The sequence below is a fragment of the Manis javanica genome, chromosome 5 (genome assembly GCF_040802235.1).
Source record: "Manis javanica isolate MJ-LG chromosome 5, MJ_LKY, whole genome shotgun sequence".
NCBI classification, from domain to species: domain Eukaryota; kingdom Metazoa; phylum Chordata; class Mammalia; order Pholidota; family Manidae; genus Manis; species Manis javanica.
This window is the reverse complement of record NC_133160.1, coordinates 42707704-42734192: the sequence shown is the minus strand read 5'-3', so window position 1 is coordinate 42734192 and position 26489 is coordinate 42707704. Positions and strand designations below refer to the sequence as shown.

The following is a 26489-nucleotide window of genomic DNA, read 5'->3' as shown; positions in this document are numbered from 1 at the left end:
AATCCATCCTTGTTCCTTATAGGAAACTTAGAAAACAAATCCAAAGAAAAAATATGCAAATATACATTATAACTGGACTCAAAGGATCTTCACTAAAGGCTTGGTATTTTCCTTTTTGATCATGTTTTATTCATGCACAATTTGTTTTGTTTGCTGTAATTATGACTATTGACTTTAGGGAGGTTATAGATTATGGTGGGAGGATTCAGATCCTCTCTGGGTCAAAGGAATAATTTAGATCACCACTTTTCAAACCTTCTGGGGTGAACCAGTTTTTAAACCTTCTAGCCCATTGCCAACCACATGTGGTCCTCCTACGTGAGACCAGGACACAGCACATGGTACCTGGCACCAGCCACGCCATCCCCCATCAACCGACTAGGGCTAAGCCGGATCTACCATATGGGCTTGGATATCACAGCAGCGTCCAGGTGCTATGAACATTTCCAAACATGTGCTGTCAATTTCTACACTTACGTCTTCTCAGTGGCACTGGCCAGAGCAGGAGTCTGCAAACTATGACCCTCAGACTAAGTCCTGTCCAACACTGGATTTGAGCTAATGATGGTTTTTACATTTTAAAGGGTTGGGGAAAAAAATCAAACTAAGAAAAGTACTTCACAAATGTAAAAATTCCATGAAACTGAAATTGCAGGGTCCATAAATAGAGCTTTACTGAAACACCCCTGCACCTATTCATTTACAGGTCATCTAGGCTGCTTTTATGATACACATGGCAGAATCGAGTAGTTAATGACAGACAGGTTGGCCTAATATTTAGGATCTGGCTTTTTGCAAAAGAAGTTTGGTGACTCCTGCTCTGGATCAATAGTTTCTAAGTTTGCTGTCTCTTACAATCCCTGGGAAACTTAAAAAAATCGTGTAGCTTGCCAGGCCCTCCGCCAGCCCTGTGGAATCAGTCTCTAGGATGTGGTCTGGGACTCTGTATTTTGAAGCCTCCCACCCTCTGCACCTGCCCACAGTGGTTCTGATGATCAGCGGCTCTGGAGGTTCCAGCCAGTTGTACCCCAGTTGTGCTTCTCTAGGCTCCACGCTGAGTACATGGGACAGGTCCTGATGCTCTGCTCAGAGCCTCCTCTGGGACAAAACCTCCAGTGTCCTGAGATGTGCGTTCTGCAACCACATTCCTGGCAGGTCCAGCCCTTCCCAGAAACACTGCTCTGATTCACAAGCTGGGCCCCGTGCTGGCCTCGTGCCCCTCCTGCCACACTCTCAGTGTCCCTCCTCCTGCCGTCCATGTCTAGATTTCTTGGCCTGCCTCTGTGGTGGCTGCACAGGGGCATCATGGCCCTGCATCCTGTGTGTTGGACAGTCTGGCTCACCCCATCTGGGCCCCACGCCTCTCCCACCCTCTGGTTTATGTTTCTGGCATGTGAATTGGAGTCCAGAGCCAACTGCACACATGGCCTGAGCCTGTTCTGCTGGGGAGTGGAGAGAGGTGAGTGGAGGGAGACTGACCAGGAAACAGGCCTGGCCCCTGCCTGGGTTCTTTCCCTCCTGAATCCCTCCTGACCCCCATCTTTATGTTCCTGACTCCTTTTCCATTTTCCTAGCCTCCCTGGCCCGTGAGCCCCAGCTCTGCCTTCTCCCTGTTTTTCTTCTCACCTCTCTCCTTCTTCCCCTCTTTCCCCCCTCTGACTCTGCTTTTCTCACTCCCTGGCATTCTTTGCCCTCCGGCCTCCGGTTTTCTAGTCAGACCCACTGCATCTAGGCAGAGGGAGCCACTTGCCTCTGAGAGCCAGCCCCTCCTCCAGAATGAGGCGATGTTCGATTATCTCCTTTGCTAACGGTGGCTCAGGCCTTTGGGCTGAGTTTATTCTAGGAAAATGTCTTCAGGCCCTGCCCTCAGGTTGCTCACAGTTTATGGGGGAGTTGGACAAGACACAGGTAATTTCAATAATGTCCTAAAGGGGGTTAGGATGAGGGTGCTGGGTAGGGCAGCGCTCAGCAAGATGCTGAGACTGGGTGTGGAGAGTTGGGGGTAACATCTGAGGGAAGCTGAAAGTGAGTTATGTTCAGGGTGGAGAGTGGTCCCAGGAAAAGGAGTGGCATACACGTATGGAAGCCCTTAACTAAAATCCGTGTGAAGGAGGACCAGGATCTGACTACACTTCAGAAACTCACCCTCATCTAGAGAAAGTGCACCTAGGTAGGCCAGCCTAAAGGCAGGAAGGCCACTGGAAAGCCACTGTGACCCAGAGAGGTGAGCCCTGAGCTAAGGCAGAAGTAGAGATGTTGGAGAGCATGCGGGAACTTTGAGGAATATTTAGGGCTTGGGGATGCGAGGCATGAGGGAGAGGAGAGGGTAAAGCATGATCTTCAGGTAGCTTGTATTGGTCAGTTACTTTTGTCGTGATGCTACACGAGAAACAACCCCACAGTCTCAGTGCTTTACATCAACAACTCTTTTATTTCAATCACATAAATTTTATGAATTTGAAATTATAATTGACTATAACAGAGACCTGAAAAATAGTGACTCAAATCCCCAAGTGCTTATTCTTTCACTTATTAAGAAGTTTAGAGGTAGGCAATCCAGGGCAGAACCCAACCTTGTTACACCTTTCTGCTCCATTGTCTGCAGTAAGTAGCTTCAACCCTGAGAGTGTCCTCATGGCCCAGTATGACTAATAGAGCTCCAGCCATTGTATGAACTGCAGGCTGGAGGAAGGAGGAACGGCCAAAAAAGTATTTCTCTCAATTGAGACAGATGCCTTTGAAGAAGGTTTCTTGGAAGCCCCACCAACACTAAGGCTTATATCTCAGTGTCACACATCCACATCTCTCTACAAGAGAGACCGGAAAATGTAGATTTAGCTGGATACAGTCCTTTCCTGAGTAAAATCAGGTTCTGTTATCAAGCCAGAAATGGAGACTAGATATTGAGTGGTGAACAGCATTTTCAATTACACCTCCATTTCCCCCACCTTACAAAACAGAGACGCAGTGTGGTATAGGAGAAAAACAAACCCTGTCAAGGCCCCTAGATTTAATTCCAAATTCCTCTACTTACTGGCTGTGGCATCTGGGCAAAGTCATATTACCTCTCTGAGCCTTTGGGTCCCTCTTCAGCAAAATGGACTATCGATCATATTTGCCTTCCAGCCTTATCCAAAGGGACCAAGAAGGATCAGGAATTCTATTAATTATAACACACTGTATGAAAATTAGTAACATTTATAGAAAAATGGAAAATAGAGCAAATACCTGTTTCAACCCAAAGGGGACACCTGATGGTCAGCTTCTCTCCAGACAGAAGTGATCCCTTGTTCCTGTCGCCATCCTTCCCCAGGCTGTCAGGTTTCCCACAGGGGTGGCTGGGGATGGCAATGGGCAGGACTCAGAGTGTGGATGGAGCTGAGGCAGATGGTGTCCTCAGGCCCAGGAGATGGTAGATGCCTCAGAAAGTGTCCCCTGTGGATGGCTCTCCTCGATCCAGTGGCTCACATCTGCTCCAGCTGGGCTGTCCCCTGGCACCCCTTCCCATGGCCTGTCTGGGGGGTAGGGGCTTCTCAGAGCATGGAGCTGGGTTCTGAGCCGGAATGGTCCAAGAACAAGTGTTCAAAGAGCCAGTGTCTCAAAAGAGGAATCTTTAAAAAGATTCTTTCAAAAGTTCGACCTGCATCCTGTTTTGTGAATTGCTTATTAACTGGCATTAATAAAGTATCTGTCAGTTTTGCATCTTAGAAAGTAGACCCGCAGTGAGAAACACCAGAGCCTGAGGCTTCAGAATGCTGACACAGGCTCCAGGTCGGCCAGCTCTCCAGGGTCCCTCAGGCAGTGACCGGGTGCCTGGGGGGCATTTCCGGGGGCAAAGGGAAACCACAGCTGATCATGGGGGCCACTTCATGCCCCACCATGAACAAGGTCTGGCACACAGCGCTCCTAATTTTTCTGACATCAGAAATAGGATGTTTTTATGGGTGTGAAAGTTCTCCAAATGTCAATTCTCACATATCAAGGACAAGATGGGGTCCAGGGCTCTGTCACTTTGCACTCAAGGGACCAAGTTGGTAAAGTTGGCATGAAGGGGCCATGGGGAATTCTTTGGCTTAGATGTGGCGATGACACAATGGAATAAATATAACTTTCCAATTTGCTTCAGAGTAACATGAAGAAGCCAGTTGGCAAACAACTCCTGAGCCATGGCTGTGTGGCCCTGGGAGACTCATTTAATTTCTCTGGAATCTAGCGATTCATACAGAAAATGAGGGCATTTGATTAATTAAATGGCTGATATGAGTCCCTGGCGCTGTCATACCCCCACACCCATGGCATGGGGCGCTAGTCAGCTATGGCCCTTTCCCTCTGAGCTATGTGTTGGCCTCAGTACTTCCAGCACAGTGATCCAGGCAGCCACTACTGAGCAGTCAGAGCAGCAGGAGGGTTGAAACCCATTTCCCATCCCTGGACTAAGGAATTTCTAGAGTTCCTTCTAATTTTGACTTGTTGGATTCTGTGAATTTGGATTCTTGTCAACCAGGGGTTGACAAATTATGCCTGCAGCCTGAATCCAGGTCCTTGCCTGTTTGTGTGATAAAAATTTCCCTTAGACACAGCCAGGCCCATGGCTTACGGTTGGGTCAGTGGCTGCCTTTGAGCTGCAGCAGCAAAGATGGGTAGTTGTGATAAGGACCGTGTGGCCTGCAAAGCCTGAGATACTCACCGCCAGGTCCATTATAGAGAATGTTTGCCACCCTCTGACTTACACCTGTTTCCTTCACTCCGATCTTTTTTCCTGGTCATGAGTGAAACCCCTCTTTGTCCCTGAAGGTCTTGTGTGTCTGAGCAATGCTCCAGGGGCCTGTGGGTCCCTGGCATCTCTAAGTCAGCAGAGAGGAGACAGCCAGTGGGAAAATACAAGAGCGGAAGTCTTAGGTGTACGGTGGATGGAGACAGGTGGCAGATGGGAGCAAATGAAAGGAACAGGTGTGTCCAGACGAGGGTGCAGAGGCTTCCTCTCTGGGCCATCACGGAAGGGCTACCCGGTCAGCCTGGCCTGGTGTTTGGGTTGGGGGCTGAGTCAGCTTCTGCAGCTCTGTGCTCCAAGAACCCTGGGTGGCTGACTGCCCACTGGCTTCCACGAGTAGTTTGGCATGAAAAGTGCAGGCTTGGGCACTTGTATTGTTGCCTGAAGGAAACAACCGCCTCTTCCTGGTCTGTGAACAACCACTGCTGCTGCCTGGATGTGGCAGTCATGTTGACTTGCACACTTGGTTCCTGCCCAGGAGCTGGGCACTGGGCAGTGCTCCATGGGCATGTGGGATGGGCTTCCAAATCCATTTTGGTGTGAGGCCTCAGTATCCATCTCCCCAGCAGTGAATGCTGTGATGAGCCTTCTGTGATTCTTGGTAGGTGTAGCAGGCTCCACACTCTCATCTCTTTTCTCCCTCCCTGGCCTACTGGGATCCCTTTTCCAGCTTTTGTGTGCTTTGTTGCTAATATTCACCTGTGGCCCTGGGGAGCTGCCCTTTGGCACTGGGCCTCTGTGCTCACACTGGCTGGATCTAAGTCTCCCTGAGGGCAGCCTGTAGCCAGTGACTGGTGGCAGAGGACAAAGCCCAGCTCCTTTCCTCCAGGTGTAATTCTGCCCCCAGCAACCTGTGGGACTTGGTTGGGACTGTCAAGCTTGCATACATACAGGACAGGCCAATACCAAGCCCCGGCTGCATCTGCTGATGAATACACAACATGCCACTTTAAGATTCAGGCAGTTCATTACTCACATAGACAGCGAAAAGAATAGTAAGCCAAAGATGCCAGCTCCCCAGGTCCTTATCCCGCACAGCAAAAAGGAGGCACCATGCAACAGAAGCCAGATGACTACAACATGCCTTTTTGCTGAAGAGCCCAGCTGAAGTTTGGGGACAGGCCAAGAAGCCGGGAGACTCATCCTTCCGCAGCTCCATGGAGGTGGGGGAAACCCCCACCGATGGCCCAGGTTGGGGGCAGCAGGGAGATAGGGAGGCCAGGGGATAGCCTGGAACTCTTCCCGGCCCCTCAGCTCCCCAGCAGGACTGGTATTCAGGGTGTCAGATCCCTGTTGCTGCTCTAATCCGTCACAGACTTGTTGGCTTAAACAATACAGATTTATTCTCTAACAGCTCTGGAGGCCAGAAGACTGAAATGGATTTTTCTGGGCTAAAAACAAGGGGCTGCTGGCTCACACTCCTTCCAGAGGCTGCAGCGGAGAATCTCTCTCTTTGCCTTTTCTGGCTTCTGGAGGCCGCCTGAATTCCTGGGCTCGTGGCCGGGCCAGAAACAACACCCCATGACCCCCGCTTCCATTGCCCCACCACTTTTTCCTCTCACCCAGATCCTGTGATTACATCCCGCCAACCAGATAATCCAGGATAATGTCACCATCTCTAGATCCTTAACTTAATTCATCTGCAAAGCCTTTCTGCCACCTAAGGTGGCATAGTCACAGGTTCCAGAGACCAGGATGGGGACATCTTCGGGGTATTGCTCTGCCTACCACGCTCAGCTAAGCTGTGGATCAAGCCTCTCTGACGTGGCCTAGCTGGATTCTTGTGAGATCACTAGGGTGCCGTGGTAGGCCAGCCTGCCTGGCTGCCTCCTCTTCCCCATCCTACTCTTTCCATGCCTTACGAGTTCTCCCTGGGAATGCATCCTTAATAAACTGCTTGTCACAGATCTTAGGCATAGGATAGCTGCCCTAAGACCATGGGTCCCCTCCATGTATAGGAAGGGCAGAAAGCACTTGATAGAGTAGCGGGACTTGCTTCCTTTGCATCTATCTAAGCTTGCGGATTAGGGGAGCCAGCTCCTCAGGTAATCAGGGAGAAGCCTGGCTAAAATTCCTGAGGGATTTTCTAAGTCTGACCCCAGGGAGGGGGGCTGAGGGAGAGTGTCCTAGACTCCACAGAGTTCTAGGAAGTTTCAGCAAGGCCTTTGGGGAGCCCTGGAACTAAAGTGGCCCATGAGAAAGCTTCATGTCCCCCAGAACGGGCCTCCCATCTCCAACATGCTCAGTGGGAGGCACGGCCTGTGGCACATCCTCAGGGCCCTGCAGCCCTTCTGCCAGTGGCACCCGGCCCACTCCATACTGGACTGGCATGGCCTCCTTAGAAGGCTGTGGTCAACTGCAGATGGAGTTTGAACTTTATTCCAGGCACCCTGGGGAAACGCTTGGGTGGATTTAAGCAAGGAGAGTGACAGAGCCTGGCTGATGTCCTGAAGGGTCACTGAGCAGAGAAGGGTGGTGGGACAGAGAGGAGGCAGGGAGGCTTGTCCAGAGAAACATGGTGTGGTTGACCTACCTGACTCCAGCCCTCAGGAAATCCAAAGAGCAAGGGCAAAGGGGGCCTCGGCTCCACTTTCTGCCTCATCTCAGCAAAGTCAGGTGCTTATCCTCACCTGCTTCTCAAATCCCTGTGGGATCTGCCACTCACTGCCCCACCCAACTCCATATCCATGTACTCTGCCTTCTGCCTGGGTCCTCATGCTTCGCTTCAGACACCACCTTCTCATCATCTCCTTGGATCCCTCCTTATTCCTGCCCCTCTGTACGCTGCCCTGGAAGACATTACCCTGTTTCCTCTACCTGCTGCACGGAGTGCCAGTTCCGGAGTCCCACAGCAGAACTGCTGTGTGGGAAACTCTAGGCAGGGCCCAGAAACCTGCCTTCAGTGCATCTTCCAAGTGATCCTGAGAGCCACTGTTGCACACACACGGAGTTACCTTGGGAATTCTTAAACACCCAAAACCTGGGTCCCCACCCAGACCAATCAAATCAGCATCTAATAGGGAGGACCTGGCTTCAATACTCTTTAAGCTTCTCAGATGATTCCAAAGTGCAGCCAAGACTGAGAACTGCAGTATCCATGAGGCTGTATGTGGTGTATTCACACATGTATGGTGCACATGCTGTTCATTCAGTAAACATTCTTTGAGGCTCAATAAAAAGCCCAGCACCGTGTTAAGTGATCCGCGAGAAGGTAGAGCATCTCACTGGCTGACAGCAAGGAAGCAAGGGTGTATGTTCCCATTCATGGGGTGGGGTGGGTGGTAAAAACAAGACTAGGGGGAAAAGCAAGACCTAGAGCAGGTTTTTAAAAGAAGTCATTAAACGTTAAGGACGTGGCTGCTTTATGAAGTCAGTACCCACACGTCCTGACTCCCTCCATCAGCCTGGCCCTGGGGGCGTGGCAGTAAAACCAACAAATATCTGGATGACCCCAAACTATGTAACTGGACATGACTCTGATTCATAACCCACAATCACACTATCCCCTAACCCCTTGCAGCTTGGGGAACCTGGATATGGCAGCTTTCACAGAGTGGTGAGGTAGGGACTGGGGGGCGGGTCAGGATTCTGCTGAAGTGCCCAGTGGGGTGGGAGCCCCTGGGGCAGAGGAAGCACTGGTGGGCAGCCAGGTGGAGCCTGTAGGAATTTTCGGCTGTGACCACTCACATCCCCAGGCTGGACACTGGAGAGTAAGGGAAACTCAGGAGCAAAAATAGTGCAGGCCCCTTGGCACTTGCCATTTCCTCATTTTCTCCTCTAGTGACATCATCTGTGTTAGTGAGGCTTGCTCAGGGAGGGCACTGGGTGGGGAAAGCACTGGTGTGGAGAGCCCCAGAACCATGCTTTCATGCAGAAGCTCAACTGCTCATGGTTGGAAAAATGAAGTGCCTTAATGTAGAGTCTCTGGGTCACAGAATGGTGACCATTTTTTTTTTTGAATAAGATGTGCAATGGCTGTGCCAGTTCTCACCTATATCACCAGGAGGGTGAAGGTGCTTCTGTTCCAATCTTCCAACAGCAGGTGTTTCTGTTACAAGTCATTGTCTCATTGATATTTTAATTTTCAATTTCACTGATTACTAATGACTTTAAGTTTTCCTTTAAATAGTTGTTTGCCTTCTTCAGGTTTTCTTTTCTATAAATGCCTGTTCATGCTCTTTGCCCATTTTTCTATTGGGTTTTCTGTTTTTAATTTTTTTTCTTGTTGATTTTACAGGAGGTCTGCAAATATCTTAGATATTAATTAGTCAGTTTTAGACATTGTGAATACTTTCTCTCATTTTGCTCTGTCTGTGAACTTTGTTGAGCAGAGATCCTTAGTTTTGATGAAACCAAATTTACCAGTATTTTGCCTTGTTGTTTGTGCATTTGAAGGTGTTTAACAAATCCTTCTCTCTCCTTGGCCCACAAAGGTGCTCTCCTATGATGTCTTCTCTGAATTAGACAGTTAGTGTTTCAGTCTAGATCTTCAACTCAGTCAGAGTCTACCTTTTATGAAGGTATCCAATTTCTTTTATCCTTATCTGCTGAGCCTGTCTCCTCACACCTTGGAGGGCCTGGGCAGAACCGGGCTCTGGCTGTCTGAAACAATAGTCCAATAACACATATACTTCCCATGCCTCACTTTCCCTGCATCCCACTCCTGCTTCCAGGGAACCACCTCCCACATAAACAACCTGCATGCAAGTCCTTGTTATGCATTCTGCTTTGGACGAACCCCAAGTAAGACAGGAGAGAAGAGAGGTTTAAGAAAGAGAGAGTGAAGGATCAGTCCAAACGAGACTAAGGGGTGGTGAGATTACTTACAAAGAGCAGCCACAGAATTAGCAATGAAGGGCCACTGATGTCTTTGGTGCCAATTTGGTGGCATGGTGGAGTCTGCCCCTGCCCCCCACTCCTGCCCCAACTCCCATCACGCTCTGGCTTCTCCCCTCTGCAGAGTTCCCTAGTCTCCTTTGGGGATGGTGTTGCTTTGTATATTTCTTCTGGAATTTTCCATGAGTCGGTTTAGCACCCCAGACGCTGGCGTCCAAGGAGGCTGGGTCTCTGCTCCTCTCTCAATGGGATGGCAGCACAGCCTATTTGCCAACTCTGTGTTTGGCACTATTGTCTGTTTCCCGAGGCTGCCTCACACATCTGTCCAGCTGTCCATCCCCAGCAGTGAGATGAGTGGCAGCTGATTGTGGAAAAAGAGGACAGACAAAACAACCATCCGTCCAAGGTCAGTCAGGAAGCTGTGGCAGCCTGGAGTCTAGGTTGCAGAAAGCAGATCTCCCAGACCTAGCCCCAGGGTGATGAGTAAGCCCACACACTTCCAGAGGAGGAGGAGAGGAAAGTTCTCCTTCCTTTCCGAATGCAGGGAAATAACCCATGGCTGCTGTTGGCATCTGGGGGACCACCTGCAAGGAGCCAGGCGGCTGCTCTCTCCTGAGAATGTGGGCATGACTGCCGGCTAGGCCTGGGCACCTCTGTCAAGAGCAGATCCTGGCCAGCTTCTGTTCTGAGCCCCAGGGCACACACACCCTCACACTTGGGCTCACAGGGCTGGTTTACTCCCTCCAGTGTCCAAGACCAGCTCCAAGTCAGGGAAGACCTTGGGCTTGGAAGGGAAAGAGAAAAGGGACGGAGAGAGAGATGGATAGAGGAAGGCCTTATACCTGGAGAGGCTGAATAATGCCAACCTTGACCACAGGGCAAACTTAGCCATGTAGGAGCATGTGTGTGTGTGTGTGTGATTTAAAAAACCCACAGAATTAACAACATGCATCTTTCTGAAGTTAGGAAAATAAAAATTTACTTTTCTGAATGTGTGAGAAAACTAGTAGCATAGACACACTAAGGTATAGAATGTAAAATTGTGAATTAAAAATGACAATAGGAGATTTTAAGGAAAATTCTCCCAAGATGCTGAGATCCCAGCCCTCTGGGGTGATATATAAGTTCTCCTCTGCCACTAGGAAACTTCAGCAAAAGAGTCTGAGAAGCATGTATCTAGACCAGCTTCTGTTCTGAGCCCCAGGGCACATGTGGTTGTGAGCCCCAGTGGTGTGCTGATAAATAGTTAACAACCAGCTCTCAAAACAAAACAAAACAAAACGATTAGTCCTGATTTGCAGCATTTGCCAATTTCAATGGTGTAAATATTCCCTTAATGGCCCATTTCAACCTACCAATATGACATCACTGAATGTGGACTTGGGAGAAGAGGTCCACAATCTACTCTGACAGGCGGTGCCTGCTGGCTCTGTCATACCCCTGATTTTACCCAAACTCCCCACTTAATACCAAGAAGAACAGAGGCCAAGAAAGAGAAAATGACAGCTTCAAGGCTGCACAAGGGACTTAGTGGCAAGCTGAACTCCTAACCAAATGCCAGTCCTTAATTCCATGCTATCATTTATTTTTCATTTTATTTTTCCTTCTCTAGAATAAGTGAAGCTTCTTCTAGCCTGAGTCTTTCTTTTCTATTTTTAAAGTTGTGTGTATGTGTTTTAGCTGTTTAATTTGGCCATTCCTTCCTCTCACTGCCCAAAGCTGGCATCTTTTTACCCTTCAGGTTCAAATGTCACCTGCTCGAGATGGCATCCTTGACCTCCACACCACAGCCAATCCCTCCTGATTACACAGCCCTGTTCTTTTTCTTCCCAGCACTTAGTGTCTAAAATCATCATACTATTGCTATCTCCTCCCTAAAGAGCAGTCTAGATGTGAGCAGGAATTGCATCTTGTTCACTGTTCTGTCAGCTTCTAGTGTAGAACCAATTTCTCTGTTTGCCAAACATTTATCGAGCACCTACTATGTTCCAGGCACCACTTGGGCCCCTGGTTCTCAGAGAAGAGCTGCCCCAGAAAGTGGTGCCTTTAGATTCCTCTCTATAGCTTTATCTGGAGGCTTGGGTCTTCCTTATTTGGAACAAGGCAGAGCAGAAGGGTGGGCTGACCTGGGATGCAGGGTGCAAGTGCTGGCCGTGGAGCCGCCTCAAGCTGCTTACCTGGTGTTCCAATGATATGCTGCAAATCACCCCCCAAACCCAGGGGGTTAAAACACAGCATTTTATTATTTTATTTATTTTTTACATTATCTCTTGCTGCTCTGGAAAATGCAATCTGACACAACTAGCCTGTTAAATTTCAGCTTCTCCATAGAATCATCGTGAGGATTATATATATGAAAATTTGAGTTTTAATAAATGTGCTAAAACAACTAGCTGATTGCCTAGCATGTAAAAGCCTCTCAGAGGGGGACACCCCCTCCTTAGAAGGAAAGGTTTCTCTGGCAGTGATCTCCAAGCTTTTTCTCAGTTAAGTCAGGTTTATTGAGATATAATTTAGGTACAGGAAAATTTACCCCTTGTACTGTATAGCCCTGGGAGTTGTGACAAGTGCATGTTGTCGTGTGACCACCACTACTCTCAGGATGCAGAGCGTGCCCACGGAATCCAAAGCCTGCAGCCCTTTGCACTCAGTCCCTCCCACCCCTGCTCCTGGCACTCACTGACCTGCTATCTGGTCCCACCATTTATCTTTTCTAGAATGTCACAGAAATGGAATCATACAGTGTGCACTCTTTCTTCCAGCATAATGCATTTCAAGTCCATCTGTATCACTGGTGGGTCACAAACCCATTCCTCTGCAATGCTGATTACTATTACACTGATGGGCTGTACCACAGTTTGTTCTCTATCCCAACCTTGTTTTTCACATAATGAATTCTTTAAGTGAAATCCAATGTGGGAACTTAAACTATAGACCAAAGAAGAAGTGAGATCTGGTGTGATCAGGGGTGGTGGGGTGGGGTGGGGAACAAGAGCCCAAGGTCACAGCACTGGAAGCCCCGACGAGGAGTCCATGTGCTCCTGGAATGCAGTTTGAAGACTCCCACATGAGACGCTTATGGATGAGCCTGTCTGTCCTCAACCCTCTCTCAAGTTTTCAAGTCTACACGGGTTTTATTTTCCTGGAAGTTGTTTTCCATTGTTCCATTGGACCTCAGCGAGTGAGGCAGTGTGGGCAGAAGGAGGACATGCATTTAGAGGTCTGCTGTCTTGACCTAGGCACAACCATGGGATCTGGCCCCCTCTGGGCAGGTATCTATTTCCCCATCTGAAAAATGGTGATTGAATTAGAACAGATACCCGTAGGGGATGGTACGGAATGGCGAGAGGTTGAGGTTCCTATCTCCTAACCCTGGGATCCCCCCTCACTCTATTCCCTTTTCTCTGTCCCCAGACAAGAAGAGGGCTTCCCTCCACAGCCACCATCCTGTTGAGCAATGCTAGATGGAAAAAAGGACAGATGAGACTAGCAAACAGCATGGAGGCCGTGGGCCACAGGGTGGGTAGAGAGTTTTCTTTTGGCTTCTCTGATTGCCTAAAATATCAACTGCCTCTTGGCCTGCCGCTTCTGGCCAGAACAAGTGGAGAAATCGCAATTTTTTTATGTGGCTGCCACCCCACCACTCTAATGAGGCGTGTGGGGACACCAGGGACACCCAGCATGGTGGAGCCTCTCACTGCTGGGTTTCTGTCTTTGCCTTGGCTGGGGAATGTGATTAACATACAATGTTGGTATTTCATAAGAGTGATGGTGTCTTTACTGGACTAAGTAATTAACTGTGACACTGTACAATTTAACATCCACAAGTAACATGCTCACAAAAGCCTGAGGGCTATCAGACTCACACTCTGTCCTGAAAGGAGAAACTTTTACCTTGACCTCTGGCTTCTCTTCTTGGGATAGCTTCCAAAAATATCCCCCACACCATGCCTCATGTCCTTGGGGCTGAGGCCACCTTAAACAAAGGATCTGCACGTATTTTCACCTCACTGCTGACAGTAACACAAGTGTCATTATACTTCCAGGCCATTCAGGTAAGTAAAATGGTCCCTCTCTTTGGCTCCCACCCCGTGCCCAAATCTCCTCAAGACTCAAGAATAGCAGCCTATTTAACTCCATACAGGTGGGGTGGGGGGTGTCTTCCACATGTCCACCCAGATCTCCCAGAGTTGGTGGGCCCAGTGTTGCCCTGGACGGTCCCTGGTGGGTGGACATGCTACCTCCTTGTGTACAGGCTTAGTTCTCACCCAGGAAGCCTGGCTGGGTGTGGCCCCTGGACCTTGCCTGTAGTGGGGAGGCTTTCACATGGCGGAGCCATCTACTGGTGCGAAACAACCCCAGAGGAGCCTTCTGGGACTCTTCTCCAGGAAGGGTCTTGCCATCAAGGCTCAGGAGAGGTATGAAGAGGACATTCAAATGGAAAAACAGAATCAGCAATTCCAACAAGCGTCTATACCCACCTGGAAGGCTCCTTACTTCCCTTGATTATGTCTCAAGTCTTCATGCTTTCATTTTGCACTGGCTGTACCCTGGGCTGGGATATGCTTCCTGCAGATATCAGCAGGGTTTAATCCCTGAGATCCTTCACATCTTAGCTGAAATCTTACATACTCATGAGGCTGATGCTCACCCTCTATTCAGCACTGTGAATTAACCCCCTGGCACTGCCCTCCCACCCCCTCACTGGGTCCTGTTTATTTCCACATAACATTTAACTCTAATGCAATCAATAATGTATTATTCATTATGTTTATTATTTAAGGTCTGTCTTTTCTGCTATGACTTAAGCTTCACAAGGCTAGGATCCTTGACTCGTTCCTTAATCTATCTCAAGTGCCTAGACCAGTGCCTGGCAGACTGTTGGTGCTCATTATACAGTGTGGGATGGACAAATATCTCCAATCAGCAATGGAAGGAGCATTGAGGTCTGAAACATGTTTCTGATGTTTGTGTCTTTCATTCTGTCAACTTTACACACATTCATTGGCCTCTCTCAATCTCAGGTTTCATCATCTGGAGAGTGGAAATAATAGCATGCTTACTTCACAAGATCCTTGGAAACACATTCAAATAAGTAAAAAGAAAAAGAGATGTATTAGTTTCCTAGGGCTGTTGTAATAAAGTATCACAAACTTGGGCGATTAAAAAACAAAAATGTGTTGTCTCACACTTCTGGAGGCTAGAAGTCTAAGATGAAGGTGTCAGCAGGGCCCTGCTCCCTCTGATACCTATAGGGGAGGATCCTTCCTCATCGCGTCGCGTCCAGCTTCTGGTGATTGCCAGCAACCCTTGGCATTTCTTGGCATGTAGACACATCACTCCAATCTCTGCCTTTGTTGTGTGTCTTTGTTTCCTCTTCTTATAAGGATACACCAGTCACATCAGATTGGGGGCCCACCCACCCCAGGATGACCTCATCTTAACTAATCACTTCTGCAATCCTATTTCTAAATGAGGAAATACAACCTTATTTCCAAACAAGGTCCCATTCTAAAGTACTGGAGGTTAGGACTCCAATACAGCTTTTTGGGGGACACAATTCAACTTATAACAAGGTGAGATTAATTTTAATATTTTTAAAAATCTAATCTATAAACATATTATCATCTCAACATGTAGTCAGTTTAACACATGATTCATGAGATATTTATCTTTTTTACGTGACATCAGTGTGCACTCTGTGCTGACAGCACTCATGAGATGGACTGGCTGTATTTCCAGTGCTTGATCACCATGCTTGGCCAGTGGCTGCCATACTGGACAGCGTACGAGTGGATGGAGGTAGTACGCACGTCAGAGGAAGGGGCTGTCTCTGGAACTCACCCAGGAGGCAGCCTTTTGCTAAATCCCCAGGAGGAATCTTATGACCACAATCATTTCTCCTGATAGAATGGGCCGCAGGTAGGAGGCAGAACCAGCATTTGGTGCAGTGGCGGGGGGAGAAGGACAGGCTGAAGGCCAGTGGCCACCACCAAAAAGGTCTCCTGGGAACTTCAAGCACAGTTGTGAAGAATGAAATAGGGAATCCTCCCAAAGCTCTTCCCAAACACTCATCCTAGGCCTTTCCTCTCCTCCCCGGACAGGGAAAGGGCACTGTTATCCAGAGTGGATGAGAGCCGGGAGAGAGGGAGAGTCCTAGCCCATTGGCCTAGAGTCTGCCTGGCCCCAACCCCAGCCCTGAGGCCCTTCGAGGACTCAGGAGGGACCCAGTCTCTGCACCCCCAGTCCTTCTTCCCCAGCTCCAGGGAAGGGAGACTAACATGCATGGAGTGCCTGGCACTCACTGGGCACATCCCATGTATGTCATGGGCCCTCACAGTCGCCCTTCCAGGCAGGTGTCCGCACTCCTGAGGCTTCATGTGGCAGGAGATAAAGATCCCTAAGCAGGCTGTACCACCGAGCAATGAATGCTATGACCCAGGAGGGGTCAGGGAAAGCTCCTCAGAGGGAGAGACGGGAAAACTGATAGCTGGAGAATGGGCTGGGAGGGAGAGGGGTGGCCATGCAGGTTGTGGGCGCACGGGGAAGAGAACCACCCTCAGCAGGTGAAAGGGGCATGTGACCTATTTAGGGACCTGAATTGGGTTCTGCAGGGCAGCGGGAGATGGGGAAGGAGGGAGGGCTTGGTGGGAGATGGGGCTGAGGTCTGGAAAGGCCTGTAAACCATATTAAGGAATTAGGATTTTACCCTTTAGCAAGTTGCTGAAGAGAGTCAACTATAGGAGTAGCCTGCCCAGATTTGTGTTTTGAAAAGACCCTGCATCACCCCTACACCCCATCTCCCTCTCCCTATAGAACCCATTTCTAAGTAGGTCACACGTGCTCTCTCTGATGGTTGTGTAAACTCTGGGTTGTATGTGGGGTTGAGTGCAAGAGGGACAATTGGGGAACCCAGTGGGGCTGGAAGTGACAGTGGCTTGGGTGGGGATAGTGCAGGGGGTGGAGGGAAAAGGACCCTCACTTCAAGGCTTTTCAGGAACCCCTAATAGGACAACAAAAGCTAGCAGTTCCTGGCTACCTCTTCCCCTTTTCCAGCCTTTATTTTTACATTTTTACTTTTCATTTTGTTGACTTCTGTACTGGCACATAGTTTATAGACAGTAAAGGGCAGACTTGTAAGTGGGCAGCTTGCTGGATGTTTACATGTGTGCATGGCTGTGTGGCCTAGATAGAGATGTGGGACTCTGCTAGCTCCCAGAGCATCCCCGACACTCCCTCCAAGCCAAGCACCCCCATATCAGTCACCACTCTGACCTAATCCTCGACCTTCATGTAAATGGAATCATACTGCATGTGCACTCTTTGCTCAACATCGCGTATCTGGGCCCTGTCCACGCTGCTGTGTGTTATGGAAGTTCATTCTTGTCCTTACCGTGCTGTGTCCTGAGTGTGGACGCACGCCCATTGTTCACACATCCTCCTGCTGGTGGAAGCCGGGTCGCTCCAGTTTGCGGCTGTTAGGACCAGGGCTCCTCGAGTGGCTCACAGCAACCTAAGTGCTCCTCTCTGCTGGGCAGCTGAGGAGTAGTTTCCAGGAGGCATTTTTGGGAACGCCTCTCCTACCTCCCCTCATCCTTGGGCAAAAGGAAAGGTTTTAGGTGCAGTGGGAAGTGGGCATGCTTTGAAGGCACTCCCTCAGATGGGCGGGTACGCACCTTCAGGGCGCTAGTCTGTCATTGGGCCCAGATGCTCCCCCAGCTAACTTTGGTGAATCTCCAGAGCCCCTCCCTGCTTCCCCCAGTGGGTCATTTTGCAAGAAGAGTGATCTGAGGACTGTCCCCCATGCTGGGAGAGTCCATGTACAGGGATATTTAGGATGAAGTATCCTGGGAGTATTTACTTTTGCTTTGGCTACTGGGGCTTGTTTTCTCCAAACTGAGTGGGGGCAGACGTTGGGCCCCATGGGGCATCTCTGTCCAGGGACTGTGAGTGAGCACCCAGCCCTCTGCTCCTCTTGCTTCTGGCTCCACCGGACTCTGAACACTGGGATGGAACCAGGTGTCTCTGAATCCTAGAGACTCCGGGGCACCCAGACCCTGACACAAATGAAGGAGGGGGTTGGTCCCTCTGGACCCTAGTGGGGTTTTGGTCCCTCTGGCTTTACCCCCAGATAGCTCTGAGCCCACTCCCTCACCTTCTCAGGCCTCAACCTTCTCAATGAGGATGTCCCTGGCCACCCTAATATTGCAACCTTCCCCCTACGCCCTTCCTAGTCACTTTACTGCTCTTCTGCCTGCCTGGCTCTCACCACCACTTACCACACTGCCTCCGTGACCTATTTAACTTGTCAATCCTGTGCCCCCCACTTCCCAGCTAGAATGCAAGCCCCGGGAGCAGGGACCCTTAGCTGTCTTGTTCTGTTGTATCCCCAGAGCCGAGGACACTGCCTGGCACAGAGTAAGTGCTCAATAGGTGTTAAAGGAATGAAGTTAAGGAATGAAGAACGGCTTGTACTTAGAACACTTTATTCTCATGGTCATTGTTTTTGCCTAGAGGAGGCAAAGTTGGCAGTCTGGGGACCACATACAGGGCCACACTGGCTTTATTCAGAGAGGCCTATGGGCTATTTGCTCTGAGCCGGACACTGGTCAGGGGGCGCACATGGAATTCTGAAACCCATCATGAGACCACACACCATGGTTAGTGGATTCAGACTAGAAAACAGCTCCTTTCTCTTCATTTTTATTGTTGTTGTGTTATATATATCATGTAAGGTGAAGTGTCTTTCTCACCTCTACTGCCTGTGTTCTACTTCTCCCCAGAGGTAACCCTGATGGCCATTTCTTGTTTATCCTTCCAGAGGTATTTCATGCATTTAGAAGCATTTTTTGCTTGCTTTTCTTTCACGTAACAATATGTCTTAGAGGTACATTCAGCTCAAAGCATAAAGCTCTCCCTCTGGAAAGGCCACTGCTTATTACATTAGGAGGAGCACACATGACGGAATTAACCCTCCCAGACCCGTGGACACAAAGGCAGCTTCCAGTTTTTGCCTCTCACAAGCAATGGCATTGTTTATACTTTGTGCCGGAAGAAAGAAGGGAGGGACAGAGGGAGGGAGGGAGAGAGGAAGGAAGGAAGAGAAAGAAGAAAAAGTAAGCCACTTGCGTGCCTTCAGAATTTATTTGACAAATATTTCTTGGTGCATATTTTAAGCTCCAGGTGTGTGTTAAACTCTGTGACGCTCTTGCTCTGGGAGCCAGTCTAACAATGAATCTCAACACTCTGCTGTTTTTTCTTTCCTGTAGAAATTCCTTGTGGCTTCTCCAGAGGGTGGGCAGAAGGGGAAGGTGGAGTAGAGAACTGCAGTGATTGAAACGCACATCGTGGCTGGGCTTTATGTGGAGGCTCTCAACCACAGGCTCAGCGACTCTCACAAATATGCATTAGGCAACCTGAGGGTTGTGAGTTTGTCTGATATATTTAGAATGAGCCCTTCAGTGGTGCCCCAGGCCAGAGAGTAAATAGCTGTTTGCAAGGGCATTTAAAGCAAGCATAGAAAGAGACTGTAATTGCAGAGCTCGGGAAATGCTGTACTTGAGAGCTTTTCTAAATGACTTGCTATTTGACCCAATATTTTCCTGAATGCAGAGGCCTCTTTGATCTCTGGGGCCAGCTGCCCTTGCACAACGACTCTTTTACAGTGGCGCTCTGTGCTCCAGCATTCCCAGCCAGGGGACAGGCTGATAACTGGGAGGAATGGGCTCACGAGTTGCTGGAATGTGTCTTGGGTTGAATTCTCCCAGATCAGACAAGGACCTAGAGCCAGCAGATGATCTGGGAGGCGCTTGTTGGAAGCACATGGAGGAGAGTGGGGAAGTAGGGAAGATGGGAAAGAAGCCCAGTCAGGGTGTCAATGGGCAGCTAAAAGTGGGCCTCAGGCCACCTGGGGTTGCAGAGTTGCCCACATGAGGGCCAGGAAGCTGGCTTGTTTATTTCCTCTCACATCCTTCTGTCACTGGGTGAAGGCCCCTGGGGAGAGAGGGGGTTTCAGTCACCAGCCTGCCCTGCATGAGGTGGGAGGAAAAGCTGTTGGATGGGCCTCCAAGGGGTTTTTATGGAAAACCTCCCAACTGATCAGTACTGGTAAATGCTGCCCACATCTTCTAAAGAAATGCTACAAGAGCCAGACAAAACAAGTTGACCTCTTGAATACAGTTTGTGGATGCCCAAGTGGCCACCCCTGATGGGTGGGGTGCAGGAACACATGCCCTCCCTCTTGGGGACTGCCTCCTACGCATCCGGGCCAGGACACCCTCCCATGCATTCAGGTCTGAAGACTCAGAGAGCTCCAAGTAGCTGGTGGTTCTCCCACAGCTCCAAGATGACTTGGGGTTATCCATCTGCCACCCTCCAACTCCACTTCAAAAAATCCTAACGAATCAATCTGAATTGGAACAAGATCTATATATTTGAAACTTAGGGACTGGAACAAAATTGGAGCATTCTTTGAATTGAACTCAAATATCCTTTTTTGCAAGCCTCTGATGGGGAGTAGTAACCAGCATGGCCTGGCAAGCAGCGGGAGCTAGTTGTTCACAGGCTGTAATTCACATCCCATCAATAGCCCCCAAAAGTCTCACCTCCCCACTTCCCTGCAGGAAATAGGTGTGAGATGCCATTGCTCATTCTTATATTTCTGCATACCAGTCTCCAGCTTATGGCCAGTTAAAAATTCCACTAGGTCAGAGAGGGCTGAGATTTAGACCAGCTCAGTTACTTACACCTCAGTTTGAATGAGTTTTTCAGATTAAAATGGTATTGCTTTTTATTAAAATCTTTAGAGATGAATGACAGGATGTTTGGGATTTGTTTCAAAATAATCCAGGAGGTGGAGATTGGGTCAGGTGTGAATGCAATAAGTCATGAATTGATGATACTTGAAGCTGGGTCACAATGGTCATACACTACTTTTGTATTATAAAAAATGTTAAACGTTTTCTATAATGAATTTTTGGGGAAAAAACTTTAACTCATTATTTTTGTCTGTAAGTAGATTAAATGTGAACATCATAGAGCAAGAGCAGAACTGATGTGCTGAAGGTATACAAGCCCTCAGAGTAGATTTTGCAAGTGAAGTCAGTTAACATGCTTCCCTGCCCAGTTCACTCCAGAGCCTAAAGTGATGTCAACTTTGACTTTGGAGGTGGCCCTAACTTCTAAAAGAGAATTCAGCCTTCTGTATGGGATTGTAAGCAAATGTTCTTGAATGCCTGTTGGAGAAACTTAGCCTCAAAGAATACTCTGATGTGGTTCTAGAATCACATGGGAGATGCAACGTACTCTAAGGCTGTGGGGTGCCGAAGCCAGGGCCTGTCAGTTCTCAGGAGCTGACTATGCACATGTCTTCCCAATTCTATTTTCAGAAACATCAATTTGAAAGCTTGAAATTGGCTCCAGCACAAGTATTTATACCATGGAAATTGGCAAATGCTACAATGGGGGGCCTTTTCTTCTGGAGAGTTGGTTGTTAGACGTGTGCCAGCACACCACTGCTGTAAGGGCTGTTTTGGGATGGCCAGAGCTATGGAGCTACCTGTTAAAGGTCTGTGGATACTCTCTAGAAACAGATTGCTGTCAACACTTATCAGAGCTTAGGCCAAGGGGAAGATTGACAGGAAAGGGGAGGACTCAGAGGACTGCCTTCCTTTAACAAACTGACTTGCTCATGTGTGCCCAGCATGGGGAAACTGTGCTTCATGTCACTGCACTTTTGTTGAGCAATACTGGGGAACTGGGGTGACTTTGAGAGGAGGTGATGCAATCGAAAAGGGTGGTGATTAGTTTTATCCAGAATGCTGTGTTGAGAAGGATTCTGAGGCCAGTCTGGGACCAGCAGGAAGGAGAACAGCCATCTCTTGGTGATGCTAGGCATTGCCACCCTTGATCTACTACTATGAGTTAGGCCCTGGGCTAGGCTCTTGCAGTTTACAATCTTGTGACCAGTAAATGTTCGGTCCAGTGTGTGTTTGTTTAGTTATTTAATTAGTTGTGCTTGCCTCCATCACTTCCCAGGCTGCCTGGAATGAGTTTATTAGCAACTTTCCTGAGAGGAAAGCATAAGAGTTTGAGGCAACCAGATACAACTAAAAAAATCTCTGTTTGGGGCTGTCCATCATCTACTTCCCCTTTGTAAACAGCACCCAGTTTCCTTTGGGGACCCCTTTCTTCTCTTTCTGTGCACCCTCTCCCTGCAGGACAATCAGCATATTGATGCACTTGACCACAGCGATTGGTTCAAGTTGAACACCTGACCCAGGTGTCAGGAGAGCCAACCCCGGGAACTGCATTGATAAAGAGGCCCTCTCTTTTTCTGAGATTAACATGCAGGTAGGACATATGCTCCTTCTATTGGTGGCCATATTTTTCTATCACATGGAGAGAACTAGCTGGCTAGTGTAGCCAACAGAGAGAAAAGCAGAGATGAAAACTGAAGAGAGTAGGAGCCCTGTGTTTTTGAGCACCTGGAGCCTGCTATTCCTGAAGACATTATGTCTAGACTTCTCAGGTACATAAATCAGGGAATTCGTTATGTTGCTCTTTGTACCAGTTGGGAATGGATTCTGTCTTTACTTCAAAAAGTCCTGATGACACTGTATTTTATAATATTGACACTCCTGGAGGATTCACAGCCATGAAGACCACTGTCACCTCTGCACAGTGAGTGAGATGGTGGTTCGTTTCCAGTTAGCCTGTGTCCAGATGGGAGACCTACTTTGATTGGTCCCAATGGGAAGCCTGTGTGTTGTTGGATTTCCAGATGCTCTGATTTTTATGGGTGGAGGAAGCCTGCCATGCCCCACCTCCATGCTGGCCAGGCATGGATACAGCTAACAGCAACCACTAGCTGCCCAAGGTGCCAGGTAGGTGGGACCGGGGGAGCCCTCCCTTCACAGTCTACAGACTGTGTTCCTGGGGCAGAGAGTGGGCAAGGCTTGAAAAATCTTGGGTGTTTGCCACTGGGGTCTCAAGGACATGGGTATCTGGGGAGCTGCATGGGGGCCATAAATAAGTATGAAAAATCAGCATGATTTAGTGACTTCTAGGTGGGAAAGGAAAGCCAGCTGTTTGCTTGTTCTCAGCAGGTCTGCTTTCTCTCTGAGGCTTCCAATACCAGCTTTGTTAGCCCTTGGGGCTGCAGAACCCACAGTCCAAAGAGTTTTGGAGTGAGGACAAGAAAGGCTCATGGGGATGATTACTGGGCTAGGTTAATCTCTACATTCCAGGACTGATTCTGTGCTCTGCCCTGTGGCTTTGGGCAATCAGCTCAACCTAAGTGGAATGGCATTTTCTTCATTCTCATTGCTGCCAGCCACACTTGTGCCTCATCACTGCTTACCAGGACCACTCCACCACCTCCTAACTGGTCTCCTCACCTTCACAATGACCCCATAGAGCTCTTCTCCACAAAGCAGCTGACCTGACCTTTCATATAAATATATCAGGCTGTACCAGACTCTCATTTGAAACCCTCCATCAAACTCTCAAACCACTTTGAAAAACTCTTTGGCAGGATCTATTAAGGTCAACACAGACCTACTCTATGGCTCAGCATTTCCCACCTGGACATGCACCCAGGATGTATACCCATGACCATTGAGAGACTTAGCCAATAATATTCATGGCTGCTTCATTTATAATAGCCCCCAGTTGGAAACAACCCACTGTCCATCTACACAGAATGGGTAAACATTATGGTACTTTCACATGGAGAAATACTACACAGCAATGAAAAAGTATGACCTGCCACTATTTGTGGCAAAATAGGTGAATCTCACAGACGGAATGTTGAGTGAAAGAAGCCAGATGTCAATGAGCCAATGGCCATATGGTTCCATTTATTTCAAGGTCAAAAACAGGCAAAGCAAATCTTTGGTGACATGTGTCAGAATAGTGGTTGCCTTTGTGGGGGGTTTTGACTGGGATGGGGCACAAGGGAGCTCTTCAGGGCACTGGAAATGTTCTAGGTCTTGCTCAGATGGGGGTTTCACAGGCATATGCATATATAAAATGTATGGATCTGTACACTTAAGATTGGTGCATTTCACCATGTATCAGTATACCTCAAAACAAGAAATAACAATTCCTCCAATGAGTCCCCATGGCCCTGAGAATAAAACCCTCAGTTCTCTATGAACTGTTCGGTCCATCTGCTCCAGGTACACTGGCCGACCTTCTGTAAACTCCATCCTGCCTCTTCCTATGATGCTCTACCCAGGTCTTTGCACAGTGGCACCCATGTGGCACCTCCTCCCCCCAGGCAGCGCCTACCCCAGTTAATATGATCAGTTTTGCCATTAGAACCAGGTGCACAGGGATTTGGCCCTGAGCCCTGCTCTTACCCTTCCTCATCTCTGCCCTTCCCCAAAGGCAAGGAGTAGAAGAGGCCAAATTGATGAGGGGGCACTTCACCCAGAGCCCGGGCTATATACACCTCTACTCAGGTGGCCCAGCACTGCTGGGTTTGTCTTCCTGTGGGCAGATCACAACATAGGTGCATCACCATGGAGAGCAGGGGGTGGAAAGTGTGGGTGCACTTGGTTGTTCACACCTGTGAAGACTCCTTCAGAAGCAGGACAGCACAGAGTGGGAGAGATGGGGGCTGGCTTTAGGCCCGTGATCTCCTCTTGAACTCTTGTCTGGAGCCCATGGATATTAGGGGTGGTGGCTCTGCTCTCCACCAGCCTATTTTATTGTCAAAACTGGTAATAGCCTTGTTTATTTTTGTATTTGCTTTATAATCATCAGTGTCATGAGCACAGGAAGGGTTGTTAGTGTCTAGTAAAGTGCTTGGCACAGTGTAGGTACTCAATGAACATTTGCCAGCTGTGTCCATGAAAGCTGCCCCACAGCTACTGGCCTCTCTGGAGGCTGGAGGAACACAGTGTGGCCACAGGGGGCTGAGCTGCCAGTGTGAAGAGTGCTGGTGGCCTTGGAGCATGGTGGCCCTGGCAGGCTGGTGATAGCCAACCCTATCTCAGCCCTGCTTCAAGAGGGCTCATGTGCTCTTCCCTGGAGAGGCAGGGCTTGCCAGCCAGCATTGACTAGGCTGTACTGAGCTCTGGCTGAGTGTGTGCCTCCGCTACACTGGAGGCTGGGAATTGAGTCCTGGGGGCAGGAGTGTTGTGTCAGCCCGTGTGGCTGGCCCTGCTTAGCTACTCTGGGGTGGGAGGTGGGCCAGCTTCGAGGGCTGTCCCCACACAAGGAGGCATTCAGGAGGCTTGAGGGGCACCTTTCCTTTTCCCCTCCCAATGTCCCCTCACCACTCATAAAGTCCAAGAGGCCAACTGGAAGGTGAGACAGACACTTTTTTTGCTTTTGACTTATTTCAATATGAGTTATATAGAAATAAGCATGTGGCATAAGCATGTAACTTGCCACATTTTCACAAGAACCCCTGCAGTATGAGCCCCGCATGTCCCTCCAGCTTGTACCCCATGAGGTGCACCATCACAGAGATTCACTCTGCCTTTCTACACTTTATGTATGTGGAATCATCCCTTTGTGTTTAGATTCTTTGGCTCAACATGATGTTTATGTATATATTGTAGATAGTTTATTCTCATTGCTGTAGAGTATTCCATTGTATGCCATTTATTTATCCAATTGTTTATTTATTATGGTTATTATTGATCCAATTTCTTTATCCATTTTACTGATTATGAACATTTGGGTAGTTTCCAGTTTTGGGTAATTGTGACTCATGACACTCTGAACCTTCCTGAACATGTCCATTGTTTTACTCTTCAGCATCTGGGAGGGAACTGCGGGGCCATGGGGTGAATGCATGTGGTCGTCAGCTCCATTAATTCATAGAGCATGGTGTTTTCTTGAGAGAGGAGTAACGTGGTTTTCTGAGGGACTAGGTCCTCCTCGTGTGCTGGGGTGCAAGGTATCTGACTTGGTTGGGAAACATCCCATTTTTATTTTAAAGAAAGCAACCACCTCCCCTCATACCATGACTTTCAAAGAAACTGCTGGAGTCTGGACGCTGCAGTCCCCTCTCTTCCTCCTTCTTCCCAGCACCTTCCCCAAAGCCAGAGGGGCTGGAGGTGCCAACACCATGACGGGTGAAGAGGTTGCTTAGAAGTGGGAGAAGAAGGGAGACAGACAGAAACAGAGAAAAAGAGAATATCATCTTCAGAGCAAAAAGGAATGAAGCCTGGGGTCTGTGAAGTGAAACCAAATAGCTCTGGGGAAGAATCTACAGCTTCAAACAGGTGACAGTTGTGTTGCTCTACCTAATTGTTGAGATGTGGCTTCAGTCTGAAAAGCTTGCAGGACTCAAAATCAAAGTGCCCCCAGGGAAATGAGGTAAGCAAGGTCCCTGGGCTGACTTCAGAGGCAGCAGGAGCTTTGGTGGGAGGAGAGCAGCCCCCAGGACTAACTGGGACTTTTCCACCCCCTGCCCATGCTGTGCACTTGTACAGCAGAGGCCTGTGGGGTACAGTGCACAGTGTTCCTCTCCAGGATTCTTCTCCAGGGCACAGAGATGGGAGCCCCTCCTCCTCTCCCTGCCCTTCTCATGGGGCTGGACACATTCTCAGAGTACGGGCTCTTCAGAGTGGGAAGGACCAGGGCAGGGAGCAAGTGACCCACTTGCCTTCCCTTCGGGTAAAACTTAAAGGATACCATGATACTCAGGAATCAGGATAAATAACATTTTTTTGGTATCATTAATATACAATCACATGAGCAACATTGTGGTTAATAGATTCGCCCCCTTATCAAGTCCCCCCCACATACCCCATTACAGTCACTCTCCATCAGCATAGTAAGATACTATAGAGTCGCCACTTGTCTTCTCTGTGCTATACTGCCTTCCCCGTGCCCCCTACCCCATGTTATGTGGGCTAATCAT

The 26489-nt window shown here is 48.8% G+C and overlaps 1 long non-coding RNA gene across 1 annotated transcript; it reads left to right on the top strand.

The window, feature by feature from the left end:
- The first annotated feature begins 1327 nt into the window (after positions 1–1327).
- LOC118973170 (uncharacterized) lies at positions 1328–13637 on the top strand. Its single transcript, XR_012131952.1, has 3 exons — positions 1328–1459; positions 13022–13126; positions 13532–13637. It is a non-coding gene; the product is annotated as an uncharacterized lncRNA (long non-coding RNA).
- Positions 13638–26489: the final 12852 nt, after the last annotated feature.